The sequence below is a fragment of the Rousettus aegyptiacus genome, unplaced genomic scaffold (assembly GCF_014176215.1).
Source record: "Rousettus aegyptiacus isolate mRouAeg1 unplaced genomic scaffold, mRouAeg1.p scaffold_m13_p_3, whole genome shotgun sequence".
NCBI lineage: Eukaryota > Metazoa > Chordata > Mammalia > Chiroptera > Pteropodidae > Rousettus > Rousettus aegyptiacus.
In genome coordinates this window covers 23,544,070-23,568,316 of record NW_023416306.1, presented here as the reverse complement: position 1 = coordinate 23,568,316, position 24,247 = coordinate 23,544,070, and positions in this window count along the sequence as shown.

Here is a 24,247-nt window from a genome sequence, read left to right as displayed (position 1 = left end):
GTGGGTGCACAGCAGGCATGAAGCACCTAAATGCAGCACAGGACTCAAAATTCAAATTCATATTTTTAAAATAACATTTTATTTTAATCACTCCCTTTAAAAAAGTCGAGACATGTTTTTTAAGGAATCTTAGAAAAGCTGTGTAACAGATAAAAATGTGTTCCCGTATATGCAGTTATAAACTGAATATGTGTATATATATTCTCTATATATATATATATATATATATATATATATATATATATATATATATATAATCTGCACTTTCATTAAGTTAAATGAGCAATCCATTATTGACCATAAGGTAAAACCTTCATGGTAAAAATTCATAGGAATATATGCAAAGTCTTAAAATTAGCAAAAGGAAATCAATTGTAGTGATCCGAGGTCACCACAACTTACCAGTAGTTAACATTAGAAAAGAAAGCAAAATTGTTATTGTGGTCAAAAGTATACTTATGAATGATGTTAGGCTGCATTCAAAACTGTAGAGAATTTCTCTGGGTAGGGAAAACCAAAATAGAGATCTAAATACCTTCAAAAACATGAATGGGTGTTCTCTAAGAAAGTATATTTCTCTGGGTGATTCGGAGAATAAATGTGGCTTCATTTCAGGAAAAAGTTATAGAGAGGTAATTTTTCCTTAATCAAAGAAAGCCTGTCCTGTCAGTGTAACCATAAGGTTCCTATGAGAGTGGACATATGGTAAACCAAGAGGCCAGTGGAGGGAGAAGCTCTCATCCTCAGAAGTGTTCATGCTCGGCTGAATCCCAATAATACAGGAGATCTGACTGGATGTTTTTAAAAATTCCCATTTAACTCAGAGATTCCAAGATTAATTAAAGAGTTATAGAAATTTGTTAATGAACCAAACATATCATAACTTTAAATAGTGCAACAACTCTTCTTGGATGGGAAAAAGAAGACAAAAAACATTCAATAATGCAGAACAATAATATTGAAAGTTTACTGTTTGTGAGATACCCACATACTTTATAAGATATTATTTGAATCTACACTTTATTGATGAAGGAAATTGAGGCATAATGATGTTACTTGCCAAAGGGCACAAAGCTAGTAAATGCTGCAATCTGGATTGAAACCCAGATGGTCCTAACTCCAGAGTCACTGATCTAAAACTCGACTTGACACTGGCTACTTTTTTTTGTTGTTGTTGTTATCAATTATCTACTATCTTGCATACCCTATGGTGAACACATTCACAAACATTATATCATTTTACCTTTGAACAATAAGGTTGGTTTAATCATACCTATATTTTCAATGAGAAAAACTAGTTTCAAAGAGGTTATAGCATAACAAGCAACAGAGCCAAGAACCAAACTGTCGGTTAAACTGCCCAGGCTTTGCATTTATACAGCTAATCATGCCTGACTGAGCTTTTCAAGTCTAACTCAAATATATCTATGACCCTTACTCACCCAATCTCTGTTATCGAGAACACTTTTTATTCAAAACCCAGAACATGAATATAACCATCCATGGTAAAGCATTAAGGGTTGCTTCTGTTTATTTATAAAGATAAAAGCCAATTCCTCTTTTTCAGGTTCATCCCAAATTGTCCTTTTGATGGTAATGGGGTTTATCTCAGCCAACTGGGAAGAGACAGATGAATGATTTTCAATACATATGTTTTCAGTTCATATATCGTCTACTATGGCATGTGGGTTAGCTGAGGCACTGAAGCCCGGGGGAAGTTTTTATCTCTGTCCTTGACTTTAATGCTCTTTGGGCTGACCTTCCTTGGAGTACATTTCATTACCTAATGATAGGCAGATAAGGAGAAATAAGATTTCTGAAGAGATTTGAGTCACTATTATGTGCAAAAATTCTTTAAAAATGGGTTTTTAATGTTTATATCATTTTGTCATGCATATTTTAGCTAACGTGTATTTATTAATCCCCACAGCCATTGCTTAGGAAAGGCCTTCCATCTGTGCTCACTGGAACCGTTAGTATATCCTTCTAAATGGTTTCCCTGCCTCTGGGATCTTTCTTTCCACATTATCAGCCAAACTGCTATAGTAACTCCAATACACAAACTTATTTGTATAATTTCCCTGCCTAAAATTCTCCATTGGTTCCCTGTTACATAGAGAATCAAATCCAAATTCTTCAGTCTTGCATATAAGGACTCTCTGGCCCCAGTCCATTCTTCTATTCTTTTGTCACAAAACACAGACATACATACATATACATCATGCATGAGGACATATATATGCACATCCTCATGTCTGCATACATTGTCTCTACCAATAGAATAGATTGTAACTTCTCTGCCTTAGACAATATATTCCCTTCACAACACTTATTTCATTGTCTTCCATAGAGTAGGTGTTCAGTTAACATATTGCCTCTAATTGATCTGACACTATTGAACTGTTTGATCTTGGATAAGTTAGTTAACTTTCCTGCAATTCAGTTTTAACCTCAGTTAAATGAAATTGATTCAATCACTTTTTGAACCACTGATCTAACATTCTGTAAGACAATGTCACAGCCTTCCATCTGAACCTTCTCATACTTCGTGTCAATGGTTGTGACTGGACTCATCATGCGCTCTCACCTAGTTTTTTTTTAAAATCACATTTTTGGAATCCATGGAGGATTTTCAGTTTTTTATTAGCCTGTAACATAATTTGGACTTGGTAATACTCTACTAAAGGATTTTTTAGATTTCTTTCAATTCCTAATATTCAATAAATCTTTGATTTTTTAATATAATTAAGTTAAATAGTCACTTCATAGTGACTATTAAGCTACTAGAAGTATTGTTATACCTAAGTACTGATAACAAATTTAATCATATTATTAACTGATCCAAAATAAAACCTTAGGAAATTGTGGAGAAATATTGTCACATTTTGTCTCATTGATATATAATTTATTAATATAAGTTATAAGATATAAGAACACAGGTAGCTTTAACAGTTTTGGTAATGCTCCACTGTAAAACTGCTTAGGTTGTTGACAGGTATATTTTTTATGTTACAAACAAATATGTTATAAATACTATTTTTAGGTACCAAACACTATACAAAACATTGTGAAATATGAAGATTCTATATATGTGCTTTATTTATCAGGGACTCAGAAGAATAGGTACTATATTGAAGCATAATTATAGTGCCTGGATGTTAAAACAGGCAAGGAACAGATGTAACAGCCTAATTGCTGATTCAAAGAAATGGTCGATTGCTTCTCTGTTTAACCCTTTAATGCTTTCTCAGATTCTACTGTCTACCAAGTTCTTTGCTTCCCCCAACTCCCTCCCCCATCCCATTCCCACTAAAATATGGTCTAAGGACCTATGATGTAATGATACCGTTGGAATATCATGTCCTCAATCAGGCCAGGCCATTGTTCAACTTCATATTATTTCTTACCTTAGAATGTTCTTTGCTCCACTGTTTAGACAATACTTTCTAGAATCCATCCAAAAAACACCTTCTCTTATTTGATATTTGAAACCTTATTTGATATTTCCCCATATGTCAAGCTGCTAAAAGTGAACAATTACTTTCTCTGTGCCCCATACAAACTTGTATTATAATAACAAAAAAAACATTTTTGACTTTATACCTTACATGTCTGAGGCTACCTTCCCCTTCCTTCTGCCTCAAGGATGAGAGTTTTTTAAGACAAGGCACATAGTAGGTGCTTAGTAAACACTGAATGGATAAGTATATGATGAAAGATACAAAGTTTTAGATGTGAGTTGAGTAGGATCAGCGATTGTAAGAGCAATCATGGGGAAATAGTGACAAGCAGGGTCCCTGCCATGAAATCCAATGTGACCCATTTCAACCTCTCTTCTATACAGAACCTAAAAATCAGTCAACTGTGCCAAACAAGGTAAATCTCAAGCAGATTCTAACGGATGCCCTTAGATAATCACTTATCTATAAATATGAATTATTCTGTACTACATCAAAATGATACTTGCTACTTGATAGAAATTCTGAATCTCAGGCTCTAATCTGAATTAGAATTTTAATATTTATTTTAATATTATCCCCAGTGACTCATATGCACACTATTTTGAGAAACACTTTTTTAAAATAACAATGTGAAGCTAAACTCCAGCTAGAAATTATGCTTGTATCCAAAAATTTAAAATACATGTCTACTATCACATACTATCCAATAATTTTGACTATAATAGACAAGATTTTAGGTTGAACAAAAAATTGAGGTAGTATGAATAGAATCTAATCAATAAACTTATGTAATTGTTCATTATTTATAACCATTTAAATAAGTCCCTCTAGAAATATAGATAGATAGGTAGGTAGGTAGGTAGATTAGACAGACAGACAGATAGACATAGACAGACTACATAATTTTTGCATTATATGTGTAGGAAGCAGACGGACTATTCTATACACAGAATCATAAAACGTACATGAATGTAAATTCACAGACAGAAATACACTAGGGATTGTTCATGAAGTCCATTAGGATCAAGCTCTGATCAAACAAACAAAGCTTTAGAAATCACAAATGTAACCAGAGCATTTTAAAAGTATTTAAAGAAGCAATATAGCATAGTAGCTTAAAGCTACTCCGGAGCCAGGCTATCTGGATTAGAACCCTTATTGTATGCATATTAGCTGTTTGGTCTTGGGCGAGTTATTTGAAACACCATTTCTCCATTTCCACATCCATGTCTGAGGATAATAATAGTTCTTAGCTCAAAGAGTTGTTATGAGGAGTCAATATAAGTAAAATACTTAAAACAATGCCTGGCCATAGTGCTATATAAATGTGTGTGTGTGTGTGTGTGTGTGTGTGTGTGTGTGTGTGTGTGTGTGCGCTATTTGCTATCATTTATTATCATTATTACTATAAAGAGTTGGCATATGAGAGGACATGGGTAGGTCTAGACACAGGAATTGGCCCATCACAAGCATTGAAGAGGCAGAAAACAAAGGAAGGCAAATGGGAAATCGTGATGTGATGAGCATGATTGGGATTTGAACATAAATAATCAGGCAATAGGATACTCAAGAGGGTCAAGCTACCATTAAAGGAACAGGGAGACAGAGAAAAAAAGGAAACTACCAATTATTGAGCACATGCAGTGTGCTGGGACAGAGTCAGCAGCTTTCACTTATATAGCTGGTTTAATCCTAGGCTTACTGATCAGGTCTGTCTTGTTAACCTTATATTAAATATGCAGAAATTGAGACTCAGGGATGCTAAATGAATTATTTAAGATTTAAAAACTAGAAGGTGACAAAACTCGAATAAAGGGCTGCTTAGATTTAACAATCCTACACTTCACACTTATCTAAAATAAATCCACTTGTTTAACCAGTAGGAAATGGGCTAATTCTTTCCAGCATGATTTAAGCTCTTTTGAGGATGATGATGATGGTGGTAGTGGCTGACACTGGTATATAAGCACTACAACAGTGCCAAGCACTATTCTTAACATATTCCTCGTGCTACCTCTTTTAATTTTGCCAAGAACCCTTGAGGAAGATATATTATTATGATTCCTGTTTTACATATTAAAAAGAAAATAAAAATAAAACCTAGGCACAGAGAACTTAGGGAACTTACCCAAGGTTACACATTTAATGGTGGCAGAGCTGGGCTTTTAACCCAAGCAATATGGAGCCAGCATCCATGCACTTAACCATCCCGCTGCACTGTCTCTTGTTAAAACAGCAACAACAACATGTTGGAGGAGAGGCAAAGAATTTATGTTTTTTAGCACCTATTGCATATTAAAATATATGCTCCCTTATCTAATTCTTAACACCATGATGATATATGGTAGGGAACAGTTTTGATGATATGAATGAGAGAAATAAAAAGCCCTGAGATAACCGTGTTTTAGTTAGATTAGAATTCAGAAAAATAAATCTCTTGATCAGGAGTCAGCAAGATCTTTCTGTAAAGGGCCAGATAGTAAATATTTTAGGCTTTGTAGGAAAATAGTCTCTGTAGCAACTAATTACCTCTGCCATCATAGCATAAAAGTAGCCAAAGATGATGCAAAAATAGTTGGTTCACCAGTGGCTCATCATTTTAAGACCCCTGTTCTTGATCTTTAAGCAATAAAAAGAACATACATTTTTCATTTGAGATTATCAGGTAGTACAATTCGTGATTTAAAAAAATAGATATAGTATTATTTAAGATTTTACTTCTTAAGAATCAAATAAAACAATGAATGGTTGAACTACAAATATTAGTGCTACAAAAGGCTGGCTCTGCCAATAGTCTATTTTAGAAAAGCAAAATATTTTAATGAATGTGGATGGTTTGTTTTATTCTACAAATTATAGGTAAATAATGAACCATCAGAGCCAGCAATACTATACCGAAAAGGATCTTAAAATTATAAAAACAAAGTAAAGGTTATTTTAAAAAAAAAAACAAAACAGCTACTAAAGTGAAGTATTAGATTGAGATCATAGATTGTGTCCCCCACTTTTCTCTTCTCTATTTTTCATCCTATCACTAGGCATTTATAATAAGTCCACGATGAAAAATTACACTAATTTCATCTTGAAAGAAATATTGCATCCACATGTGGGCCAAGTGATTTAATTTTGATTAGTGCTGTCTGAAGCCTTGTCAGATGAGTTAGTAATTGGTCATGTATTTTGTAGCACTGCTATTAAATCCACTGGGAATTAACATGTTAAATCCATAATCATGCTTTATTACCTGTATAATCCTGGGTTAACGGCAAAATGAAGTTGATTCATTTTTCACGTGTTCGCCAAAGTGAAGTCATATTTTTTCCCTTAACTAGTAATTAACCTTTACGACTTTATTAACTACTTTATTAAATTTAAATGAAATGTTTATTGGAACGAGTTCATGGGAAGTGTAAACCGCAATGCCAGTATGGCCCCAGTGATGTCCTGTTCCTGGAACTTCTCTATTAACAGATTCACATTATAAGTAGTTTATTTTTTATCACAGGGTACAAGTGCTTGTAACTTAATAGACAGTGTGGCATAATAAAACAAGCAATGGCTTTGGAATCAGATGGACCTGGGATCAAATTCATATCTAATCGCTTACAAGCTATGTGACCTAAGGCAAGTTACCTAATAGTTCTGAAGCTCAGTTTCCTTACATACAACGTATAAATAATAGTAACAATCTAGACTTCTGAGGATAATGGAGGTGAATGAAATAGTGGAGGAAGATATGAGAAGCAGTCAATTTGCAGAGGACTTTTTATTAAAGCTTCTATTTTTGGTCAAAGCAGAAAGATTTTGGTATGGTGCTCATATAGAAGAGAACACTGGAGGCAAAAGGGTAACATCTATTCCTAAATTCTTTCTACCTTCTCCAGCCCTATGGACTTAATAGGAACCCTTTAAAGAGAAAATGTATGCCACAGACTGATAATATCTTTCATTAAGAAACCCTAGGACTGTCACCAGCCTAAATAGTCATCTTGTACAAATCAGGGAAAAGTCTCCCTTGGGCAGAGACAGGCCTGTGGACTCACAGCAGAGTTTTGTGTAAAGAAGAGGGTCGAGTAGGGCTTGGTGAACCCAGCATGTGTTGGGTATCAGCTTCCCTAGTTGCTCAGCAGGGCACATCTGCACCCCAGGGTTTGAACTGGGATTTTGGTTACCCAGTTGGACATCACTTTCCCAGCCTCTGGTTGCAGGAATTAGTTCCAACTAATGAGATGTATGCACAAGTGATGCCTATAACAACTTCCAATTATCTTCCTTAAGAAAAGCCCTACTGTCCTGGATATTCTCTTCTTTTTACGTCTGTGTGGGAAATAGCAACAATGGGGTAGTCATCTGGAATACAGAGACAGAAGCCATGTGTTGAAGATGGCAGAACTAGTCCATCAACCTGATGGAAACAGAGCCACCGTCAGTCCTGGGCTGCTCGTTTCTAGAATATACATCGACAAAAATAAACTTCTGTCATGATGAAGCCCCCATGTGTTGTGCTCTTTCTGTTATATCAGCCTAGCTTGTATTCTAATTAGTATGGGGCTTTTAGATCAAAGTCGAAGGAGTTATTTTTATAATGAAGTCTGATTTCCTGTGACACAAGAAATGCTGCTTTGGTTTCCAGGTGAAAAGCTATGATGAAGTATGGAGAGGAGCACACGGAGTCCTTTGGCACAGTGGCAGTACCCAGGAAGGCTGCAATGATGGAGACTGTGACGCATGACAGGAAATGAGAGATGCCCAAGAAACCTGGCAATGCAGTGGCTCTGCTCAACTGAAGTGGCACACAGGAGATCTTCCTGTGGACTCCTCATTACACTTGAGTGAGGATGATATAGATGGCTAAGGTCCACATAAGTAAGTGATGGGAAAAACAAAACTTGCATTCTTATTGTTACTCTGACTCCATCTATATTTATAAGCTGATAGGACTTTGAGTCAATCAAGGTCTAATGAAGAAAATAGAAATCATTCTGTATATTTCAAATAGAAGTACTTTAGTAGAGGGTTATTGGTTCAACTGTGTTTGAAAAGTTGAGAAAGGGGAAGGTGAGGTAATACAGAGATTAGGAAGTACAGGAAGGTCCCAGGACTACAAGAACAAAAAGGAAGAGATGGTATTAAGAGACCCAAGAAAGTACTCACTATCTATGGTGGTGATGGAGCTTACTACAGCTGTCGCAGCTGCTTCTCCTAGAACTACTGACCACTCTTGGGCTTGTAAATCCTGCAGACATTGGCCAGTTACCCACTGCCCTCCTGCTAGAAACTATCAAGGCTACTGGTGTTCATAGCTTCCTGCTATGCAAAGAGAAAAAAAAATGAACTTATAGAAACTAAGTTTGGAATTATACATTCATTTTATAAAGGCAATTTTCATGTTGCTGTTGGAGAATTAGAGGTGAGGGGCTGGAGGCCAGGAAACCTGCAGACTAAAGGTGATGTTGTCCACAGTCTCTAGAATGATGTTGGGCAGGCAGCGAACCTCCAATTTGTCTATGGTGATCTAGAAATTGAATACAAAACTTTCTGTTTCTTTAACTTTTAATTTTAAGTTCTATCTCCTTTTTCAATACACAGCTATTGAAATTGTTTATGTGCCATGAACAAGTGTTAAGTTCATGGCACATAAACTATTTTTTAAGCAGCTAATAATATAATTATGTACCTGACATATACTCCCTTTGCTTCGCATTTTGTAAATTTTTCATAGCATGAAGTTTCTTTCATTGGAAATTATGAAACACTGAATTAAACATAAGCCTGAATGCCAAAGGAGTAATAGAAGTATGTCAAAGTTTCACCTGCTCTTGGTTAAATTTAAATAAAGTTTGCCGGTCTTCAGAGATGGACACTTAAAGCTTATTGGTGAATAATTCTAACAAATGAGTGATATACATATTCAAAGAGATATTTACGAAGGTACTAATATTTTGTTGGAACACTGACACCTATTCACTACATTTTTTCAAGTCATTAGGTTTATTTCTCACGTAGTCATTCTATCTCAGGTTTTGATGCCTGAGGTACACAAATTTTACCTCTACTCTTACCATGAACTCATACCCTTAACCCCTAGCTTGTACAAATGACTAAGGGATCCTGCTTATTGGGATTGCAATGACTACTTAACTATGTGTCAGAGAGGGCCCACAAGATCCAGTGACCCTATTACTGTCTCCTCATTTGAGTGATGGAACCTCATTTGTCACATTATTTCAAAGTGATGCCTTTTTACACCTGACTGGTTTACCTTGAGTCAATATTACTGACAAATGACTATCTCCTTCAATACCAACCAGTGATAACTCTTAATGTGCCTTATACTTGCAAAAGATTAAACTTCCAGTATACTTGCAAGCCAAGATAAGTCTTGTCAAGGAATATTTCTAAGTTTCTTTAGTGCCGTGTGTTGTGCTACATAGAAAATACATAAACTGTGTAAAATAATAGCTCTATTCTTTGAATGCCTGGCAGTGGGCTGAAAATTTTACATTCATTATTTCAGCTAGTCCTCTCAGTCATGCTAAAGGGTATTTTCATGCCTATTTTATAAATAGGGAGAAAGGCTTGGCAGTAGATATAACTCAGTTCTGTCTGACCCCAACACCTTTGCTGCTACTCTTAGACAGGATTCCTGCCTTTTGGTGTTGGCTATATCCTTTGGGGAATAAAAGAAAGGCCCATGTGGCTATTGTTTTGACAATATCTTTTTCACCTCCCTCTCTGTCCCCACATACAAGGTTTACTGGACATACCTTGTCTAAGTAAATACACGGTCAACAAATCATCAACCTCTACATGCACAGATGACTCTGCTATTTGTGGTGTTTTCCATGACTCTTTAGCCTTTATCCATGGCTCTTTCCTCATACATGTATATGTCTTCCAGACTCTTGCATAGCAATTGTCTCTTTATACTAGATTAGCCCTTGGGAGACAGACCAGGCAACTAGGCCCCAAGGATGCTGGACCACTTCTCTGACCCAGACTGGTGCCTCTAGGCCCCTCTTTCCTTTACTTTACTAACTCCTGGATTCTCAGCCTTCTTTCCTTTTTCTTTATTATGCTGCTATAACCTGCTTTACCCTGTAGAGTGAGATTCAGTCTCCCATGCTGCCCCTCCATCCATGCTACCCACAAACGTAAACCAGCAGGCCTTTCATGTGTACATTTTAGCATTTTTAACTACTGTGAAAACAGAAACAAAGACTGATAGACACAAACAAGGGTAAGATACAAATGTTTAAAAAGCCTATTGTTGCTCCTGATACCATAAGGTTGGGGAGCATTCACCTGAAAATCTCGGATTGTGCTCAACCTTTTCTGAATTGCTGATAACTGCTCATTGTCAACATGAGAAAGTCAAAGGCTTTGCATACGAGGTCCCTCACTGGCCTGTCTGATGCCATCTCCTGTCATTCATAAGTCACGCTCCAGCCCCAGAGCACTGCAACCATGCCCCTTTACACTTATTTCTTCTGCACTGCCAGGAAGGACTTCTTCCCTATCTAGTCCATGTGAATGGCACTGTCCTTCAAACATCAGCTCCTATTTCATTTCCCTTGTGAAAAATTTTCCTGATTCCCTCGGGCGTCATGAACAGCTCCTTCTATTTTGTCTGCCTAACAATACTGCATGTCTGCCTCTCTTACAAGCCCTTCTCCCATCATATTTATGTGCCCATATCTCTGCTTGAATAAGATGTTTTTAATGGTGGGGGCCATATTTTTTTTTACTCTATGGCCTTCTTGGCACTTACTAAGTGTCTGGATCTTAGAAAATACCTCCCCCCCCCCCACACACACCAAATTTGTTGAACACACAAATAAATGCATGGGTAAGTGAATCATATGCTTGAGAGTATATGATAATGAGGATAAGTCATTATCATAACCATGTGTCACACATCTCTGGGCCAAGAATGTGAATGACAGTTTTGAAAACTCCCATATTTATAATGTCTCTATTCACATCATATTGCTACAGAAACCTGGCATTTTATACCAGGTTTTTTCTACCTAAGGATGTGGAAGAATTATTTTTCCCCATCAAGGAGAGGCAGTGTGTCAGTCTGATGTGTGTTCTGTAGCAGAGCAGCACCCTCCACGAAGTGATTGCCTGTCAGCTTTATGGCAGGTGTTACAGCAAGCCAGCTCTGTCTGGTACAGAGGGGAGTTAATGAAGGAATGGTGGTGGGGGGACGTCTTGAAGCATTCGGACAGCACGGCTGGAAGCTGGGTGGCTGAAGGGAGAAGGCTCCCTCTCAAGCACATATGAAGAGGTCTACTTCTGGCCTTTGAGGGAGACAAAGTTATCAGAGAAGTGTGCTGTCCCCACCTTCTTGGGTAGCTACAGGCCCTTCTGTGTGGGGCTTGTCCTCATCTTCTTACCTTCTGAAGCAAGCTGCCAAGGTATTCCTAGGTATCATTTTAGTGGCAAGGACGTCAAAGATCGGTGACTCCCCTTACCTATTTTTGGAGAAGATGAATATATGGGATGTGAAAACAAGATGGAGTCTTTCTCGTCCTTTAACTTTGCTATCTTTAGATAACACAACATCTCATCATACCTGGGGAGAAAAAAAGTTGTCTCATTGATTGAAGTTGAACATTTATACTTATATCTGGTATTGTGGTAGATTGAGATATGGACCATACTCTCAAAAAAATTATAGTCCATGGAGAAACACACAAGTTAACCAATGACTACACTGTGATGAGTTTGACTTATGGAAGAGCTTAAAACAAGGCACTGTGAAGAATATGCCAGGGGATTCTTAAGTCATATTCTGTGGTTGATGTAAAGCATCCTGAGGAAGGCGGGAGTTGAGCTGAGTAATAAAAATCATCAATAGTTAAATAGCTTGAAAGAATATAAGAGGCTGTCAGGCCAAGTAAACAAGATATGTGAAAAAAAAGGGCAACAAGATACTCTTCTGGGAGTTATTATTTAACCTTCTGGCACATGAGCTGGGAAGTAGGGAGTAGGGAAAGATAATGCCAGAGAGTTAGGTTCAGAGAAGGCTGTGATGGGTTTTGTGAGTAATGTTGAGAAGTTTGGACTTTAAGAACACAGGGGAGTGGCTGAGAACCACAGCCGAAAAATTCGGCTTGATTAAAGGGGATGTTGCCATAAAGAACTGAGTGGATGAAGATGAGTCCTGACTCCCAACGTGGAATACAAGAAGCTGGGTGTCCTTGCTGCTCTGACAGGGGAAATGAGCATCCTATGTACCACATGGCCAAATGCCCCAACTGACCAGCTACTAATGTGATGTTGGACAAATTACAGCTAAATGCAATCCTTTAAATTAAATCAATTCATTTTCACGAGTCCCCATTATTTTTCTACTTGAAAAGCTGGTGTAACAAATCTATCGCACAGACAATTGAGTATTAAATAAAATAACATGTGAGAAAAGTGAAAAGCCTTAATATAATGTCTGACACATACGTGGTGCTCAACAAATTGTTAAACTTAAATTGTAACATATTTATTAGAACTCTACACCAACACTCCCCAGCAGGACTTTCTGTAATGATGAAAATGTTTTATGTCTATGCTAATGCTGTAGCCACTATTGACATGTGGCTATTAAGCACCCAAAATGTGACTAGAGAAACTGTAGAACTAAATATTAATTGTACTTCATTTCAATTAATTTAAATTTAAGTACCCATGTGTAGCTAATGACTGGCATATTGAACAACACAACTGTATTTTCTATAAATTCTTTACAAAATAAAAACTTTTTGTTCTAAAAATATAAAAAAATATAAGGTTGGTGATTTCCAATTTTAGTAACCTTTTAATATGAATAATTAGAATAATTCTATTCTGTTTATCACTCACATTTTGAAATTTCTGGTGTAGAAATAACTTTTTTAAGACAATACTTTTGATTTTGACAGCACATTTGGATATGTTATAAAATAACTGAATAATTAATCTTAAAAATAAAATTACCTAACAACATATATATTATCGATCACATTTATTTTAGAAAGATATACATCAAAACTTCAATACTTTATCACAGGAATGTGGGGTTATATGTGATTTGTGTTATCTCCTCTCTGAATAATAGTGCCTAAATCTTTTTAAATGAACGAGCGTTAATTTTATAATTTGAATTATTTTGTTCATGTTACAAAAATAAAAATGAATTAACCAAAAAGATCTCAGAAAATAAGTAAGAGCCCCAATCCACAGGAACACTGCCTCCAGTTGTATCTCCATTTAAGACATTCAATTTTGGCTTTCCATCATGAGTAGAGAATCACCCTTTAATATAAAATTAGGTAGAAAAATATTAAAGCAGCTGATCTGAGAGCCATTCACTCCCTTTACCAAGAGTATGCAACTGGGTAAGAGCAAATAGGGCAGGTGACAGAGTCTAATCTCCTTGTCAGCATGATAATTAGACCTCTTGTGGTAAGTGATAAAATGATATTTGCTAAGAAGAGGGTCCTTAACTATTAAATGCTCTTAACAGGATGTGTTGATTATGTATTGGTCAGAAATTAAACCCATAAGTCATTTTGACAGCCATTTAGGAAGGTCAGTCTATAAGATTAGATAGATTAAATGTGGAAAGAAAAGGATGAAAGTGAAGAGGATGACTTGATTTTTCTTTTGGGCCACCAAGTAGATGGGTTTACCAAAGATATGGCCCAATGGGAAAAAATAATTTAAATAAAAATAATTATAAATTAATTATAAATTATAAATTATAAATAATTTAATTAAAAATAATTATAAATTAATTCAGTTAGGTTTTTGAATTTGAGATGTCTGTGAGTTATAAAAATGGAGATATTTAATAAGCACTTTTATATGACACCTGGAGTATAAAGATCTAAACTAAAGATATAATCTGGAGGTTATAGCTTGCAGGTAAAATGTTGAATTCTCTAGGAGGGTTAAACATTGATCCACAGGGATGAAGGGAAAGTACAATAGGGCTGGGACCAAGAACCAATGTGTGTGCAGGAAGGAAGAGCAGAAGGGAAGGAGCACACACAGGAGACAAGGAAGCAGCCGCCAGAGAGGTAGGACACAAAGGGAGCACTGAGAGAGACATCAAGGGAGGAGAGAAAAAAATGATCCATGTCAAATACTCCCGAGCCGTCAAGTTAAAAAAAATATCCAGTGTTTTGAAAATCAAGGAGATCATTGAAAGCTCTGGCAAGAGCAGGTTCATTGGTAAAAGAAAGCGAAATCCAGGAGAAGTTATTGGAAACTATCACAAGGAGAGAAGAGTAGGCTTCCTTTTACAGTCTCCCAGTTCCTATCAGTAATTAGGATTCTCTCTCCTACCCAAGCGGTGTGAGACATTGTCAAAAAGGGGACAGAGTCTTACTAATCTTTGTTCTCTTATCTTTAAAGAAAATAGAGTGCTACCTCCTTGTTTTCTGGTCTCAGATATAAGGTAAGTAAGTTCAAACCTTGGTCCTGCTCTTTTTAGCTTTGTGACCTTGAACATGTCTCTTTATTATTTGTCACAATAGCATAAATAATGTTTACTTAAAAGGAAGTAGTGGACCAGCTCCAAGGCATCACCTTGGAGGCTGTTATGTTAGAAAAGCATACTCCCAGGTCCCACTCACAGTCTGTTGCATCCAAACCTACATTTTAACAAGATTTGCTGATTCTCATGCACATAAAGTTTGAAAGGCATTGACTTAACTCAATAAATTCAAATTTTCCAACTGAAAAATGGGATGTAGTCCTGACACGCAGATTTTTGTAAAGACTAATATTTAAAGTGAGAGTTAATACCAATTTGTATTAACCCTTGAACCTTTTGCTCAACGATATGGAGGTAAGAGAAAACAAAAAGGGAAAAACCCAAATACTTCTTGTACCATTTCCTTCTTAAATTATAAACTTTTACAAGGTAAACCTGTCTTAAGAAATAGACCATGTAGTATTTGTGCTTTGGGGGTGAAATCAATCAATATTTCCCAACTGATCAGAATCAATTTTGTCAGCTTCTACGAGAAGATACGTGGACCATTTGAGATACTATGGGGTGAAATCTGTGAAGTCCATGATCTTATTTTTCACCCAGAAGTTCGCTCTACTCCTGCCCCCAGCATTCTGGCCTCTCGATTTTAGTTTATCATTTAGTACTGCCCCTGAATGGGTTCCCCTGCTTTTAAATGACAACCAGGATCATCCTACTGCTGACATTTCACTGCCCAATATAATTCTGCCTCTCAAGTTTACAATTGCTCAAACATTTCCACCAGCAATCCATTACTCATTTTTTTTTATCGTTTGTTCAACATGTATGTGTTGAACACACTGTTTGCTAAAGCACTGTTCTAGAAGCAGGGCCCAAACTCTGATTTGCCAAGTAAAGAATATAATAATTTTTAGTTAACAGCAACCCTGCCATTGTAGTTTTGTTAAAGATAAGTTCTCTGAGGAGTGCTATGCTTAAGGTTACCCTAATTACAATAGCATAAATAATGTTTTACTCAATAATCTAATGGTTTTTATTTAAAGCTTTTACAGCTTTCCTGGAATTTTCCTATTTGCGTACATCTGTATTATCAAGTCCTTGCAACTTTCCTTTTCTACTTTGATTCCTTCATAAGACAGTGTCCCACTGAGATGGATCTGAATATTCTTCTGTCCTTTGAACTAAAGGCATAAGGTTATTCCATATTTAAATAATTGGTACCATATAGCTCTGTGGAATCCAGAGATCAAAAAGCCCTTTATGTCCTTGTTTTCATTTTATTGTTCTAATATTCTGAGGACTGACCTTCTGGGTCAAGTTTAAATATCAATTATTTATCATATTCTTAATATTGCTGCATGAAATAAACCCTTTGACTAGAAGACTGTTTCAACTCAGCTGAGGTAACATGGAAGCTAAAGACAGAAGGCTGAAAGATGTAGAATAATGTGATGATCCCAGGCACAGAGGGGAGAGAAAGAGAAAAGAAAAGAGCTTGGAAAATAGGGATAGAAGTGTATTAGAAAGAGAGAAAGAAGCTTCCAGTTATTGCTCAGCAAATCTAAAGAAGGGCAGATAATTTATTTGCTCATGAAATAGAAAGTATAAGAAAGTTTTTGAATATTAGAACTGGATTCTATTAAAATAATTTAATATGTCAAGGGATTAGGATTTTATCTTGCAAGTATAGTGTCATATAGTTAGAAGAAAGACTTTAAAGAAATATTCTATGCAACTGACCTGGGGAGATGGGATCACTAGGTATTTTTGCTTTCCTCTTTCTAATTTTCTCTGTTGTCCACACTGTGACTGTTTTGTTCCAATAGGAAAAAAATCAATACTCATTTAAAAATGAAATGCTCCCTTCTCCTATCTTCATAAACAATCACTTTTGAATAGGTCTAAGTTTATTGCAACAGGAAAATTTTGAGTTTTAAACGAGTCTGTAACTGAGATCACGCCTTCCATTCTAATTTCTCTCCTGAGAAAGGAGTATGGAGATGTTTGAGTTGGAAAATGTATCTTTAAGCTATTCCCAAAGGCTGGGCACCCTGTAGTTCTCCCTTTTTAAAGAGAAAAATAATATGGTCACCTATCACAACACATTCTTAGCAGAGTTAAATGGACTTTATATCTACCACCATGCATTCCCTAACTGAAAAAATATAAACAAATAAAAATAGCAATGATGCAGATCCGTGAGTCCACCTCACCCCCTCCACCACCACGGGTGTGCTCTGGGTGAGAGGTCGACTTTGCAGGCAGTAAAAAAGCAGAAGGGATAGCTGAGAAAGTGTTTCGGGAGCAAAAGTTAAGAGCAAGGGTCTCAGTGGAGTAGAACAGCCAGTGTAGCCCAGGATATGGCAGCATCTGACTTGAACCTCTTCTTACTGAGCATGCTCGAGCATCTGGAGGTGGGCACATTCACCTGAATTAGTTGCCTGCCAGGTTCCACCTGGAGGATCCTACTTCATCACCATAATCAGGGAAACCTCCTCTTTACAACCTTTCCTGACTATGTCGTTACCCTCTTTTCTGTTTCTGTGCCTTTTCCATGCTTGTTACTGCTTTTACACATAGAACAATCATTTTTCCTAGTAATTTGGCAATTATGTTCATATATAATTGTTATATATAGATGTATATCTATTTATACATATGTTACATATAGTTGTAATAATATAAATGTTACATAAAACAATAATATATTGTTTTTTCCTGTGTTTCCTTCTATACCATGCACTCTAAGGCACAGGGACCGGAATAGATGCCTCTCTTCACATTCATGAATGAATGGATAATTGGTTAAAATGAAATAAGGCAAGAGAAGCATGACTGCTCATTAAGATAAGTGCTGTGACATAATAAAATTGATTTCTATGCCTTTAGTGTGCCATGGGAAATTTATCTGAGATTTTTATCCTGCAACTACAATGGAAAAGAACTTCTGACTGAAGGTTTGCATCTGGCCTTAAATTCTAGTTTTTTTCCAGGTCAGTTTCTTTATTTGTAAAGTAAGGAAGATAAACTAGAAATGTCCTAAATTCTTTCTTCTCTTTTAGTGTTTAGGATATTTTCACTAAACATTATTATCAAATGTGTTAGTAATTTCGTTAATAGTTTCCTGCATGTCAATCCAGTTCCCTTTAGATTCCTGCTATGTGCTAGCACTTCGTCGAGCAACAAAGCTTCTGACATGTGATCTGAAAAAAGTTTCATATACATATAAGAACGTTCATATTCCGATAGTGAGCTTATATTTATAAAGATGTGTTTTTTTTATATTACATCTTTATATTTTAATTTAACCTAGAAAAATTAGATACGAGTGATGATTTCTTTGTGCTACCATCTCCCTAATTGGCTGTAAGCTCTCTACGCACAGGAAAATACATTTCCTGTTTCTCTGGCCTCAGGAACCAGCCCTGGGACTGCCATGCAATCATAATCAGTACACATTCATTTAATTGAGCTGAAATCCCTGAGTACCATTTCTTCCAGTCTTCCAGGCCTGCAGGCCAGTGCTTATTTAACAAGCTGTTATATTTAACAGATTTCAAACCCCCCAAATCTGGCTCTAGTGCCTTCACTTTTCATCATTAGGATAGCCCACCTCGAGATAACCTCTTCTTAGGAAAAATGAGTAAAAGACCTTAACACATAATCTTTTAAAACTGTATAACCAAGACTCTCCAGAAAACATTCTCTCATGTGAGATGTCTTTGTATTTTGACAGAAATATCCCTTTCACGCTGATATTGCTATCACTGAATCACTGTTACTGATGTCTCCATCCCCATCCTTAACTATTATCTCCCCTTCCTACAGACTCTCCGTAAGTCGCTCAGTCTGTCAATCTCCTGATTTATAGCCTAACAATATCAATTTTTAGCACACCACATATAACGAAGCCATATAGTCCAATCACTGTACTCTTAGTAGGATTTCAGGACATAGCAGTGAAGGTCTGAGTCTCTAATATTTTCCTCACTGTGATGGCCCACTCAGGACGGCCCCCATATGGTCTGCTGTCTCATGTTCCAGCCTCATCAGCCCGTAAAGATTCTGCCTTCAAGTTTAAGGTAGCACATGATGGACTTACTTTCCTTCCAAAATCTATTAAAATGTTTATGAGTTTGGAATAACCTATATATAGCCCCAAATCTGAGAGAAGAGCATTAGCGATCAGGGATACTGAGGAATTTTTATATTATGGAAAGCGGTATGGACTGTTTTGTTTGATAAATCAGAACAGAGAATGCAAATAATCCAGAACACAAATAAAGAAAATCTGTAGTTGAAAAGTCAGGTGAGGACACAGAACTCAACTGGGTCATAATGTAAAGTCCAAGTAATTAGGGACTGTTGTCAGGACAGCCAGGTGAGTTGACTATATATATATATATATATATATATGTATGTATATGTGTGTGTGTGTGAATACGTATACACACACACATATATATATACACACACATATATATATATAATATTGTAATAATGGTGTATGGTGTCAGATTGGTACTAGATTTATCAGGGTGATCACTGTAAGTTATACAATGTCTAATCACTATGTTGTACACCTGAAACTAATATATTGCATTCCAACTGTAATTTTTAAAACATTATTTAAAAAAAATAGGGAGACTCTGTGGATATAATCTAATCACATGAGCCCTTAGAAGCAGAGCAAGCTTTCTGTGGCTGGTAGCAGAAGAGGAAGTCAGAGAGATTCTAAGCATGAAGAGAATTTGACATGCTGTTGGCTGGCTTGAAGTTGGAGGGGGCTGCATGGTAAATAATTCAGGTGGCCTTAAGGAGCTGAAAGAGGACCCTGGATGGAATAGAGATCTCAGCCCTATAACCACAAGGAACTGAATTTGACCAACAACCTGAATGAGTTTGGAAGCAGATTCTTCCATAGAGCCTCTAGATAAGTGTCCAGCACTGTCATCACCCTGAAGTCTACCTTGTGGGACCCTAAGTAGAAGCCAGTTGAGCTACACCAGACGTCTAATCTAAAGAATGGTCAGCTAAGAAAAGTCCATGTCGTCTTAAGCCACTACATTCGTGGTAATTTGTTACACAGCAATAGAAAATAAACATATTTACCATCTACATGAGCTTCTGGAGTAATGACTTCCACAAGATTAGCTCCAGTTGCCTAACATAATGGACATCTTTGTCTTAAACTGTTAAATATTTGATATCCTGCTTTACTTTAGTCTCTATGAACTCAGGATTCTCCTTCACCCCTTTTAATCTAAATTCATATATAACTGCCATAAATTTTTAGGTTTTTGTATGGGACATTATCAATCACCCAGTTCAACCATCTTAATTTTACAGACAAGGAAACTGAGGTTAACAGAGGTTGAGTAACTTGCTTAAGGGCAAACAGTGATTGGGGCTAGGAATTAAACGTAGGCTTCTGATTATATCTAAAATTTCTGCCACCATGACAGCTACTGTACCATCCATGTCTTAATTATTTTGTTATCTTTTTTCTGACTGTTCTTAACCTTCATAAAAAAGTTATTCAAATACAGATGGCAATCAAGAATTTATGAAATTTTCCAAGTGCAGTTTTGGGAGACAGTATGCTATCTATTTTTTCATGTGCCACCTCTTGTCCTTGATTTTACCTGACAGCTTGGGAAATATAGCATTCCCTGTACATTTAGGGTTACCTTGGAAAATATAGCATTACCTTACATTTGCCCACAGCGAAGTTCTTCTGCCACTTTTCTGCCCACTCATACACTCTTGTGCCATTTTCATGCAGTCCTTTCCTGCAACAAGGCATTTCTATCCAGAAGTAGGTAGCATCATCTGTAAATTTGGAGAATTCACTGTCCATTCCCACACTATTATTTACAAATTGGTTAAATCAGACCATCCTCCAGCACCAATCCCTGGGGACACCACTTGTCCATTTAGAAAAATGTTCATTCTTTTAAAACATTTATTTCTTTCTTTTAAGTCCTTAGCAGCTATTCACCTGGTTTCTCATGAGCTGTCCTGAGCAAACTTAGCAGTGGCTGGTAATATACAGTCAGCCATATCTTTTGTTCCAGATAAAATATGCTCCAGTTCCATAAATCCCACTACATCTGATAAGTGCCGGGCTGTAAATCTTCTTATCGCAATGTGTAAATGGCTATAAGGAAACATGGTCAATTAAAACAAAGTTGATGTATAAACAATTTTCTAAAGAAATACTTTTAAAGTTAAATGATTAAACTACTCCTAAACTTCATTACCCTTGAAAGTTACAATGACAAATTACTTGCATTAGCTATCCTTCCTCAAAAAATTAAAAAAAAAAAAACTTTAATCACTGACATTTATTTAGTTCCAGATCTATGAATGTAGGTAACGTTATTAAATAATGACATTATTATTTGTATCAGCATCTAATATGTTGTTTGCCATGTACAGATTGTTCAATAAATGTTTTTCAACTGAAAAAAAAAGAAAAAATGAAAGAGACTATTTGATTTTCATGCTTAGAATATTTATCTTCCAGCAGCACAGGTTTAATATCATAAATTATTGACTCTCTTACTTCCTCCTGACTGTATGACCCAGACCTCCAGGCCAAGGGGGACTTTTTAAGCAGTAGCTGAGAAGATTTTTTTCATTTTCAGACTAAACTATAGAGTTCCCAATGGAGGAAACTTGGTCTTTCCTTAGTCTATGGTTGCTTTAAGAACTGTACTGCCAGTATATTGTCACTAGCCATATGTGGCCTTTAAATTTAAATGGAATTAAATTTACATGAAGTTAAATATTCCTTTTCTAGTTTTACTAGCCACACTTCAGGTGCTCAGTAGCTATATGGGCTAGTGGCTACTGTTGAATGAATGAATGAATGCATAAATGAATAAATGAATGAATAAATAAAATTGAACAGTGGAAAAATAAAACATTTTAATCACCACTGAAACTCTTACTGTTCCAACAAATAATGGAGACCAGTAGAAAAAAAAAAATGAATGAAAGAAGATGGGCAATTTTGCATCTTAGTATTTACATGTATTTGGAGAAGCAAAAGGTTTGCAGTTGCCAATAATTTTACATGTTACACAAAACCATAAACCTGTTTCCCCTTTGTTTCACACCACTCAAGTTCCTGCTGGGAATCTAGGCCCATGTTCCCCATTGCTTCTTTTGCGAGGCCATTTTAATATGGCTGGGAAATAACTTTCTGTCTCCGCTCTCTTTTTGTTGGCAGCTCTCAATAATGCTAGTCGTCCTTCCAAGCATTTTGCAGAACAGCATGCTACTGTGGTCCTAACTCTGTACAAGGTTAGCACTCATTTTCTGTTATCCGTTGTTCCTACTACCTTGCATTTTCATTTTTGAATTTTGGAGGAGCCATGTTATCCTTCAGATTGATAGATTTAATTATCTCTAAAATACAATTGGAATGGAAAAATTCTAGTTTATTTCATTATATATTTTATTTCCCATCAAGATTACATTTCTTTCTCTATGAGGAATATTAGTTCTATACTGAATAACATTTACATAATCACAATTTTGTAAATGCAGCTCATTGATTTTTTAAAAAATGTCATAGAAAAAGCATCTAATATGATTATAATTATACAAAGGAATGTAAAGTCAGGTTTATTACAGCTTGAAATCACCCACAGACATAGGCAAAAATGTTACAAGTCAGCCTCCCCACCCCCACTAATGCGCCAGTTTACCAGTAAACCACTGGGTATAACATTCTGCAAATTTATAATTTAATTATTTAAATGTATGAATCAAGGAATAATCTACATGATGACAAAAACAGAAATATATATTATTTCGAACTATAAATGAAACCAATAGAAGAATCAAGAAATAATATAAATAAAATTAGTAGGGAAGATGTAGTATAAATAAATCCCTAGATCTTTAAGAGGCAAATTTTATAGTTACTATTTAAAGTTGATATATTGGGGAAAAAAAACAGATGTCAGTATATTATTTAGAATAAGCATGCTAACAGATTTGGGGACAAAAATTTTTCATTTAATACAAGCTTCGTACTATTTGAACTTTTACTATGTACCTATGTTACTTAATAAACGTAAAGTTTTCAAAATAAAACATATATTAATGCCACATTGACCATATTCTTCTAAATCTTCCATATGAATAAATACTTGTTATTAAACTTAAACTGCTACAGGAAAATAAAGGAGACAAAACCATTTATTAAGCACATATCATGTGTACTACCCTAAGTTTCTGTACTCATTAATTCTTAGCGGGTTAAATCCTTCTAATGTCTCAGTGAAGGAGCAGTTTTAGAATTTAACAACCTGAAGCAAGAAGAGATATATCCGGGACAGAAAAAATTTGATAAACCTACAATGTTGGGGGTACCCAATGTCATCTGTGTATAAAAATGACTTGGTTAGTGACACCAGGTTTTGAATTACATTTCTTATTGAAGATCCCTTTGTTTTTGTGAAAAAATAAAGACTATGAGATGGGAATTGAAGGGGAAAGTATATTATTCTTTGATCACACTTGCTTGGCCACAGACGGGCAAGTGGATTGACTTGTCCATCCAAACTCAGTAATTCCTCACTCCTTCACTTTTAGTTTATGTCTTTATTTCTTTATCCTTGGCAAGAGCAGAAAGTAAATCACAACAGTTCTTGGCTGAAAGACAGAATGAAACAGCTGTGACCCCTGAGATATTGTTTGCTTTACTGCCTCTAGATACAAACTCAGTCACTTTTGTTGGACACGCTCGATGGCTTTTGTTCACAGTTGGCTGTTCCGTCTGCTCTACCAACTGATGAAGGGGCAGAGAGTGGCTGCTTTAAGCTATACTTATTAATTCATTCATTATACATTCATGAGCATTTACTATCCGAGAGGGACTGAGAACAAATCAGGTAGGTACCCTACCTACCCTTAATGTGCTAACAGTCTACTAAGGAAAGACAGAGATGTGAATATTAATCATTACACAAGGAGAGTGAGAACTAGAAGAGGTATAAATAAAGTGACAGGGAAACACAGAAAAGAAAAAGACTAATTCTATATAGGAGAAAGGCAAGATACAGGAAGGTTTACATACAAAATGATATTTAAATTATACCCTTGTGGTAGGTAATGGCCAGGCTGGTGAAACAATTCATGACACAGTAAAATATAAAACCAAGAATCAGCAACTGTGGCACAATAGTCCATAAAGGGTAGCAGATTGAGTGGATGTAGTGATGTGACACCCAGATCACCTCTGAAGAACCAAAACACTCAACCCAGCTGCCAGCAGTGTTACCTGCCA